The following is a 10707-nucleotide window of genomic DNA, read 5'->3' on the forward strand; positions in this document are numbered from 1 at the left end:
CGTCTTTAAATGTTACTTTCACTGTTGCACAATCAGTCATTCCTGACATTGAGTAATTAATGAGTAATCTGATTTCCTTTTTTAATTAACACACTGTATCTTTCTAATTCATCTTCACCCATGACTTGTTACAGATCCTTTTTAAGATGGAATTTATTTCTCAATGAACTAATACGGAATCAAACACTGACAAAGTCAAGTGCGAGCATACTCATAATACAAAAAATATCATAACAAGATACAGCTGACAAAGAAGGGAAGCTTCTTTAATACACAGTTGTTTATATAATTTAGTATATTTGAAAATACAATAATTTCTAGATTACTAGGGATTTTGAACCTAAAATGCCACAAAGAAAATCAATGTAAATTCTCACCTTTTTGCATATGAAATTAATATTTTTCTAGATAAATAGGTTTCTGTAAGTGATCTGGGCACATGAAATTTGTAAGCTGTCTTATGGGGCCTATACCTTCATTGTTATATATTATATACAAAATTATTTGCACTTCATAGTGGCAGCAAGACATGACTGAGAGCTCATTAAAAGCAAGTCAGTTTCTTCTTCCTACTAATCTCTTTCTGTCTCCTGTGTATGGAACCAGTGTAGTCACACAAGGCTTTGTGCTCAGAAAGTGTACTGGGCAGGGTGGCATTCCAAAACACCCGTACAGAGACTCAAGGAATAATGTTTGAGTGCATATCTGGACACCCCATGGCCCAGTCAAGTTGACACATAAAATTAACCATCACAGAAGGGAGCCACATGCTTGGAGTTTAATACTCTGTGGTCGCCATCTGGAAATTTCCAATAACCTTATTTTGAAGTTATATTTTTCTAACTGAAGCCCCCTGGACATTAGAGGAGGTGCCGGGGTCTTGGAGCCTCACTCACCCAAAATCCCAACCCCCCAACCCCCCACGCCCCACCTCCCTGCCTCGAGAGACCAGTTCCTGTCTGCCGATTCCTGCATCCCTGCTCAGGGGCCATGAAGGCCCTTTGCTCCCTGCACTGGACCTGGGCCCCAGAGTGAGAAGGGGGAAGGCAGGCTCCTGGAGGGTCTGCTCTGGTCCTGTGAGCATCGTTGTGTTGAGGTAATGTGACGTTAAATAGCCAAAACGAACAAACCAAGAAAACAACAAAAACCCCAGGACGGATCAAGAGAAAGACTATGGAAGAAAGGAAAGCCGTCCTTTTCCTCCCAGACACAAACACATCCACACACACACACACACACACACACACACACACACACACACACACACCAGGGCCTTTTTCTTGTTGGTTTTTCTGTGTGGGGTGGTGTGATGGAAGAGAAGAAAAAGTTCAAGAATCAGTTTATTCAAGAGATGTTGTCACCATGGATCGTAACTGACTTTTTCCTTTTGCTCCCTTCCCGGTTGCAGATGGCATGCAGTCCTGCTGCTGTTCATCAGTGGTTCTCATCACCAGCCTTCTGGGTCACGTCCACTCCTGCCAACCTAATCCAGGAATGCTCTTCCTCTGCTGCCTCCCCCGTCCTCATCCTCTTCCATCACCACTGCCGCCTCCACTGTCACGCCACGAAGAATTGTCACACCAGACATCACATCGGGTGCTTCGGGTGTCATTCAGCGTCCTCCTCACAGCCACCTGCAAGGAAGGTGGGGTCACCTTCACTCTGCAGATGAGGACTTAGCGGCTGGGGACCTGCACGGGCTCTCCTGCCAGCAAGTGATATGGCTGGGGCCACACCTGGCTGTGCTCGTTCCACAGAACCTCCGCATGCACTGTCACAGCCTCCTAATTTATATGGCTCATCTCGTCTTCAAAAACAAGTCTAGACCTTTTTGTCTGGCATGCAGGGCCTCCGTCACATAGTTCCAGCTACTTTCCTATTTTCTCTTGGGTTACTCCCACATTCGTCAGGTCTCTTTAGGTTGCCAGGGACAGAAATGCAACCTTTCGGAAACGTAAGAGAAATTGATTGCATCCTGTAACTGGAAAGTCCAAGGTGGGTGGGGAGTTTTGCTCCCGGCACAGGCGGCTCCAAGATTCAGCTCTGTCCTCTGGATGCTTTCTTCCCTCTGGGTTCTTCATCCTTCCAAGCTGGCTTAATTCTTAGCCCACCTCCTTCTCTATGACGGCAGGGATGGGCATGCCCGCAGCAGAGCTAAATTTACAGTGTCTTCACACCTGGCAATCTCTTCCTGTATCTTACTTAATCTTCCCAAAGGAGTCTGCCTGGCTCTGCTTCAGAGAAGTTCCATGTTCCAGACCAGGGGCATAGGGTGTCCTGATGGGACAGGCTGAGTCCACGTCCTCTCCTGTTAGGAGGAAAGCAGGCCCGTGTGATTGACAAGAACAATGCGGAAGCAATTCCTGACAGCAAGGGAAGTCGAACAAACGAACTAACTAAAAGATGTCCAATATCCATCCTATGTGAACTGTCCATTCTGACTGAGTACGGCGCACTTTTTCCCGACTCTAGACTACTGCTTGTTCTGCTCATCCTCCCTGCCCACCTTCAAGCTATAGAATATCCTCTGTTTCATTAATTTAAGATCTGAGTTGAGTCCCCCTTCTGTGAAGGCACATGCGTCTCTCCCTCCCAAAGGGCCGTAACTTTCTCACTCCCTGGGCGCTAGCTGCTTATAGGTGCTTCTCAGGCATCAAAGATCCAGGTATGAACCAATCAAAGGTCAGTGCAGCTTCAGCCTCCCTCTCTGATGAGGTGTAAGTTCTAAAGCCAGTTCAACCCACCAGAAACAAACTTGCCCGCTGCCTGAAGCATTGAGTTCGGTCCTTCAGTTTGTCTTGCGTTCCCTCAGTGGTACCAGCTTAGGGGTTGGGGGTAGTCTCTTAGCCCCACAAAACAGCATCTCATTCCTCTTTCCCTTCTGTGAGAATTTGCTGTCTGGCATCAAGACATCCAGCACAGGGGCTGGACCAGCTCCAGCTGAGCCAGTCCTTCCCCTCCCGTGATCTTCTGTGGTGCCCTCTCCCCATCACTCATCTGGCCCATAGCACAGACTAGCTTGTCCTGTCGGGTATCTTTGCATATTAATATTGATCATTGATTGTGATGGACTGTACCACCAAAATCATAACTGGCAACCTGTGGTAGTACTGAGTCCCAGATAAACTGTGCAGGTAATAATATTGAAGTCTCAGTAATTTAGGGAGCCCTTTCAGATTGCTCCAAGCTGTGCCAAGCGCTGCCCTGGTGGGATTTGGAAACATGGAAGACGGCGTCTTTCCTCAAGGCAAGTGTCACCTTGCTGCGGAGACAAGCCAATCGAAGACAGGAAAAGTTCCAGGCTGGGTTAATTTTGACTGTGTCAGTGTATTATTACTACATGGCTTCAGCTATAAGTAACAAAGGCCCAAAGCTAGCAGTGTCTTGAACAAAATAGACAATTGTTTTTCCTTCATGTTAACTGTCCAGAGGTGAGCTGTCAGGGTTCATATGGCAGCTTCATAGCATCACAGACCTTAACTCCTTCTATATTCCCGTTCCGTTGTCATCATGCCATTTCCATTTCGCAGTGGAAGACACCTTGTCCGTGTTCTGCCATCATATTTGCGTCACAGTCAATGGGAAGCGGGAGAAAAGGGGGCTAAGAGTGAGCATGCTCATGCCTTTTAAAGGCATGATTCAGAAGTGAAACACACCAAGGGGAGGGGATAGCTCACTGGTGGAGCACATGCCTAGCATGCATGAGGTCCTGGGTTCAATCCCCAGTGCCTCCATTAAAAAATTAATTAATTAATTAATTAGTTAACCTAATTACCCCCTCCCCCAAACAAAAACAAAAAACAAACAAAAAGAAGTGAAACACATCACTTCTACTCACATTCTATTGGTCCAAACTTAATCACAGGTCTTACCTAGATGCAAGGGAGGCTGGAAAATGCGGTCCTTGATTCACCTGCCACGTCCTTAGCTAAAAGTGAAAGGGGTCTTTTACTGGAGGAAAGAAAGACTGTATAATGGTAGAACCAGTAGCAAGTGAAATAGAGATGAAATAAAGGTGGGATGGAGAAAAATACATTTGCTCCGTCTATTGATCAGTTACGGAAGCAGAAGCCTTAGCAAGAGTTTTCCAAGTTGTTAAATTTAAAAATGCTTCTCTTCTGACCTTTAAGCGTCTTTTCATCCCAAGTACCTCTTCTGTCCTTTTCATCTCATTGCTCCTCCTAGCGAGGAGCTAAGCTCTTCAGCCTAGCGCTCTTGAGGAGCTAACACACCTAACCAGATGAGGACACGGACAAAGGTTAGTTCAGTCACTTGGCACACGTTTGTTCAGTCCTACTATATGTGAAGCGCTGTTCTGGGTGCTCGGACACATCAAGGAAAAAAACCACTACCCTGCCCGGGGTAACTCCTGTTCTGGTAGCGGGTGGGGCATGCGCAGTAAACAGGAAGCGTTTGTTTCTATGGAAACAAAGCTAATTGGATCTCAGACAAGACTTTAAACTTCTAGGGGATGAAGATGACATTCCTGGTCGATAGCCCTATAAGGGTGTATATTGTACACGTGTGCTATCCAGACATTCGTTGGAAGATTTTTTTTTTTTTTTTTTTTTTTTGGCAGAGAAAGATCTATTGCAGGGCCAAACCCCAAACTCCCTGAAGGGTTTCAGCAAAGCATATTTAAAGGCCAGGTAAGGGAAGGGGGTATCAGGTATGTGATCAGCTCGTGCACAATTCTCTGATTGGCTGTGTTGGAATATTCTTTTTTCTTTTTTTTTAATAAGATGATTCCTAAAAATTAATATCTCTAAACCACTTAAGCACTCAACTCCATCCTTTATCCAGTTGCCTCAAGAACTCTGCACTTGAATGTCTACCAGGTGTCTCAAATTTAATTGATTCAAATCTGATGCCCTCATCTTCCCCCAACCTGCTTTCCCCAACAGTGTTTCCCATCTCAGTAACTGCAAGTCTATCCTTTGTGCTGGAAGATTCTCAACAATGTAAGTAAACATCTCTCGATAGTCCTTTGGATCAAATATTATTTGAGCAAAAGAATTGGCAACTTTGAATCATTTTTCCCTCCAATCAACTGGATCCATGTAGACAGCAGGACTTGGAGATGTATCAGAAACCTAAGTAGCTTAAACAAACAAACAAAAAAAAAGGGTGATGGTGATAATTTTTTAAAAGGATTCTGGGATAGCCTGAGCCTTAAGACAAGCTGAATGATCCTAGGGAAAGATGGAACTAAAAACTCAAACACAGCCAGTACTTTCTTGGTCTCGCCTCTCCAACTGTGAGTTCAGTTTATATTTCAGGCTCTGGGCAACCTTCTTTGACAAAAGGTGCAGAAACAGCCAGGCTAAGCCGAGAAAACAGAGCACAGGGTTAAAGTCAAAGGAACAGATCTAATATGGAGTCAGATTGGTTCTTTTCTATTACAGTTTTAAAGAAGTGGAAAGACGCCATCTGCCACAGTCAGATTCCAAGTCTTCACTTTTTTGAGAGGTTAACAGGTTAATTAAGCAAAAATTCACAGTCAAGACTGTGCGCTGCCTTTGTTTTGTTTTGGAAAAGTTTTTGGCGTACACATCTTTCAAGAGCATGTGCCTACGGCAAACGGGCAGCTCAGGAAGTTCTGCAATATCCACAGATAGTTATCTTTAAAGCAAAAAAACGGAGACATTAATGTAAAAAGTATTCTGCAAACAATTGAGCCTTTTATTTTAAAATGTCAAGGTCCCAGAAAAAGAGCTGCAAGTTTACAATCTTTGTTTTCCATTGGCTGCTGAGGTGTATTATAAGTTTTTCTCCCCAAAGTGAGAATGTTCTGAATCAAATAATACTTCTTCCTTCCGTTATGACTTGTCATAGAGTGACATCAGAGTTGCGTTTTATTCGTTTTTCTGCCAAGGATTTGTGTAGGTTGGCTGACGTTTGGAATGTGAGCGCAGGGGCCCTGTTTTTCACACAGAAAGGTCCCACACTGACTTTGAAAAGTTAAAGCTCTTTTCACTTTTGCAATCTCTCCGCTTACTGAAAGGGAAACTCGAATGCCTGTCGTCAGATGCCTTCCCTGAATCAAATCTTGTCCAGCTGTCCACAGCTCAAAATCTGTTCATTTGTCTTGTGATCACCTGTTATTTTTCAGCCCCTGTAAGTGGCTTGATTGGTCAGTCAATATCACTGACATAAAAATTAGCTGTCGGAGCAGCTAAGGATACCATCAACAAAACAAAAAGACAACCCACAGAATGGAAGAAAATATTTGCAAATGATGTGACTGACAAGAGACTAATTTCTAAAACATACAAACAGCTCATACAGCTTAATATCAAACAAACAAGTAACCCAATCAAAAAATGAGCAGAAGACCTAACTAGACATCTCTCCAAAGACATCCAGATGGCCAGAAGCACATGAAAAGCTGCTCAACATCACTTATTGTTAGAGAGATTAAATCAAAACCACAATGGGATATCACCTCACACCAGTCAGACTGGCCATCATTAAAAAGTCTACAAAGGATAAATGCTGGAGAGGGTGTGGAGAAAAGGGAACTTCCCTACACTGTTGGTGGGAATATAAATTGGTGCAGCCACCATGGAGGACAGTATGGAGGTTCCTTAAAAAACTAAAAGCAGACTTACCATATGATCCAGCAATCCCACTCCTGGGCATATAACCAGAGAAAAATATAATTAAAAAAGACACATGCATCCCAATGTTCATAGCAACACTATTTACAGTAGTCAAAGCATGGAAACAATCCAAATGTCCAGTGACAGATGACTGGATAAAGAAGTTGTGGTATATTTATACACAATGGAATACTACTCAGCCATAAAAAAGAATAAAATAATGCCATTTGCAGCAACATGGATGGACCTAGAGATCGTCATTCTAAGTAAAGTAAGCCAGAAAGAGAAAAATGCCATATGATATCACTTATATGTGGAATCTAAGAAAAGGGGCACAAATGAACTTATCTTCAAAACAGAAACAGACTCAAACATAGAGAACAAACTTATGGTTACCTGGTGTTAAAGAGGGTGGGAAGGAATAAACTGGAAATTCGAAAATTGCACCTCTTGGGGAGTGATGGAAATGTTAGCTATCTTAATTGTGGCAGTGGTTTCATTGGTGTAGATATGTATCAAAATTTGTCAGATCACACATCTGAAATGTGTGTAGTTGACTGTACAGGAACCAGACCACAATAAAGGTGTTTAAAATAAACAAAACAAAACTAGCTGTGGGGGTGGCCCAAACTGATCGCAGTTTTCCAAGTGGGTGGTGTTTGGCACGTGGTCCCCGCGTGGCACTGGGACCTTGTAAAAGGTTCCCTGCTGTAAAATTCTGAGTGATCGCCAAGCCCTTTCCAGGAATAAATGGTGCCCAGCAGAGCACTGAGGGGAGAGTCATCCGGAAGACGGTCTTTTGGATTCCAGAATTATTCAGTGGTTTTGGCAGCCCCACCTCCTCCCCACCCAGGCTGCGGAGCCGGTGAGGGGGCAGCACACGGAGCCTGGTTAACACCCCCAGCTCCAGCCTCCTCCAGCCAGCCAGACGACCCACAGGCAGTTGTCTGTTTTTACTTCCTCTGAACTTGACTTCCGTTGATCTCAATCACATCCTCGAGACTTATTTCTCTTCCTCTTTCCCACTGTTATTTATAAATTTATACTTGCTTACAAGAAAAGAACGGCTGCTGAACTGAACTCCCAGGTGCCTTCCGAGCATCAGAGACGTCCGTTGTAACTGACAAGGGACTAATTTCCAAAATATACAAACAGCTCATACAGCTTAATATCAGAAAAACAAGCAACCCAATCCAAAAATGGGCAGAAGACCTAACTAGACATCTCTCCCAAGACATCCAGACGGCCAGAGCACAGGAAAAGATGCTCCTCTTTCTGTTCAGCCTTTTTCAGTCGTTACCCCCCCCCCCCCCCCCCCACTGAGAAGACCAACAGCAGGAAGGCGGTGACTCAAACCCAGAACTCAAGAAACAAACACCCACTAATGACTCACCTGCTGGAATCTGGGCAATTCAGAGACTTTCCTTTGCTTAAAAACGCGTATGCAAACAACACTCAAGCTTCCCATCCGCATGAGACCGGGGACTCTGCTGAGGTGGCTGGGAGTCAGGGATGTGTCACCGACACAAACACGGAGTTTACTGGGTCAGTAGATGCAGGGCGGCCGGGACTCGAATTTCCTTTCTGTTTTTCAAACGCCTGCTGGAGAAAAATCTGATATATCCTAAGTGAGTCAGTTGTGAGTGTTTCTGTTTCTGGGTAAGGCATTGAGTCACACCCCCCTCCCTCTCCCCTGCTGATTTTCATTGTGATTTTAATTAGCAAGCCGGTCCTCTGATGGGAGGTGTGGCCTTTCATCCAAAGGAGAGCTTCCTGGCTGTGTGGTCCTCGGTTGGCCACTTGGCTCTTCTAACGATAAAATAATTGTTTTTCTTTGCTACTTTGCAGAAGTTCAAAGGGCTTTACCGAACCTTAACCCTGAGGGCTCCTGGTTTATATTTAGATGAGAAAATGAATAAAGACGGGAATTTTGTGGCAAAGGGCTTTGAAACCCTGAGATAAAAGGGAACCCCTAAAGAGAAATTCACCTCATTTATTTTGTAAGTGGTACTCTGCATGCATGTGTGGACAGATGTAATTTGAGGCAACTCGAATTAAGAGCCTCCTCGTCACTCTGCCCGTGACCTGCCCTGACTCCAGCGGAATTGAAGAACCTCTTTTTCTTTCCACTTTTCTATTTCCCAAGCCAGGGCCTGTCCGGGAGGCCCCGATTCAGGCTTATAATTAACTCTGGGCGCTGACTCTGGGCCTGGACCCTCCTGTGGCTGGGCCTCCCTGGAGGAATCCAGATACAGTGCAGAAAGGGGAAAGGAAGGGGCGGGAGCGAGAGGCCCAGCTTGGTTTTCTCCCGCATCCTTTGCATTCTTCATTGCATTCCTGAATCCCAATGCACACCTGGAAGGAGCAAGGCTCATATTAGCTGGAGTGCACTGGTGTTACTATTCATACCACTACTATATTGAAATACGCCTATACTGACTTGTAAATACACTTGACCCTTGAACAACACAGGTTTGAACTGCACAGGTCCACTGATTTTTTTTCCATCAGTAAACACTGCAGCGCTACACGCTCTGGGGTTGGCTGAATTTAAGGATGTGAAGCCTCAGATCGGGATTGTAAAGTTACACGCGGGGTTTTGACTGCTGGAAGGGTTAGGGTCCCAGATGCCTGTGTGGTTCAAGGTCAGTGGCAGGCGTTGCCCACGCTCCCATCATTGTTAAGTATTTTGAATGTCACCCCTGCTTTGTGAGCAAGGAGAGGGTCTTCCTCCTTAAGTCCTTAGCATGACATCCTGCTTTGTATTCGAAATTCATATGCTGATTGATTGGGGAAGAGAATGGAAAACTCCAGCTGCTCTCTCAGGCCATCAGAGTAGTGGCGGGCCCAGCCTGCAGTTTCCCTGCAAACCGCGCATCCCGGAGCAGAGTTAGATCTCAAGTCTCCCATTCATTCGCTTTGGAGTTCTGAACTGGTGGGGGGGCACACCCAAGATGAATGCCTGGATGGGCATTTCAGTTACTGAGGGTCAACCAAAACCCAGGCAAAACCCGGAGGCAAGACCCGGAGGCAAGACCCAGGCCTGAGGCCTAAGGCAGCCCTTGAGGACTGAATGTTTGTGTCCCCTGCCCCCGAAATTCCTGTGTTAAAGGTCCAACTCCCAGTGTGATGATGGGGCCTTTGGAAGATAATTAAGTTTTTATGAGCTCATCAGGGTGGGGCCCTCATGTTGGGATTAATACCCTTATAAGAAGAGATACCAGACAGACATCTATTTGTCTGTCTCCCACCCCCTCCCCTACACCCAGTCTCTCTCTCCCTCTCTCTGTCTCTCCTTCTTGTCCTGCCCTCTGTCTCCCCACTTATACACGAAGAAGAGGTCTTGTTAGGGTCTTGCGAGGACATAGCAGGAAGGTTGCCGTCTGTGAGCCAAGAAGAGAGCTCTCACCCTCCTCTCAGACTTCCAGCCTCCAGAACTATGAGAAAATACATTTCTGTGAAGTCACCAACCTATGGTATTTTGTTATGACAGCCTGAGCAGACTAGGGCAGTGTCCTGCCCCCCACTCACTGGGTTTTACTGAGAGGCCCCAGTCCTGCATGCAGAGATGTTGACCTGGAGGGGCCCAGTGGGCCTGAGCCCACTCCATGAAGGCCAGTAGCCTAGAAGCAGAAATATGGTCTACTTCCCTGGCTGCTGGGAGTACAGCAGAAAGGACAGAGCCTGGGATCTGCCTTCCAGGCCCTCCGCCCGTCAGTGTCTCCAATTTTGACCAATCAGAACTCCTGTTCTGCTGAGGGGGGATGAAGGAGGGAAGGTGGGACCCTGCTGTGTGTGCCCTAAGGTTATCCAGAAGACACATTCATACACCTGGACCAAGGGAGGGGGTTTGGGCTAGAGATGCAGTTTGCGGCTGATATCGCGGGGGCGGGGTGGGGGGTGGTACCCAGCTTCTCTCCCCATTGGATGTGCGTCTCTCTACCTCTCCCTGGGCGGTGAGATCTGGGAGAGGGTAGCTAGCCTAGTCTTATGAACTCATCCCCTAGGGTGGTGGTTCTCCACCTGACTACACATCGGAATCACTTGAGGTACTGGGCAGAAGGTTCTGATTTAATGTGGTGGGCATCAGGTTGCTTCAGATCTC

General features: G+C 45.9%; 1 long non-coding RNA gene across 1 annotated transcript; it reads right to left on the reverse strand.

The window, feature by feature from the left end:
* Window positions 1–245: 245 nt before the first annotated feature.
* Window positions 246–8691, reverse strand: LOC123618234 (uncharacterized). Its single transcript, XR_006726644.2, has 2 exons — window positions 7996–8691; window positions 246–2308 (listed from the first exon to the last, which is right to left on the reverse strand). It is a non-coding gene; the product is annotated as an uncharacterized LOC123618234 (long non-coding RNA).
* Window positions 8692–10707: the final 2016 nt, after the last annotated feature.

This window comes from Camelus bactrianus, chromosome 17 (assembly GCF_048773025.1).
Source record: "Camelus bactrianus isolate YW-2024 breed Bactrian camel chromosome 17, ASM4877302v1, whole genome shotgun sequence".
Classification (NCBI taxonomy): domain Eukaryota; kingdom Metazoa; phylum Chordata; class Mammalia; order Artiodactyla; family Camelidae; genus Camelus; species Camelus bactrianus.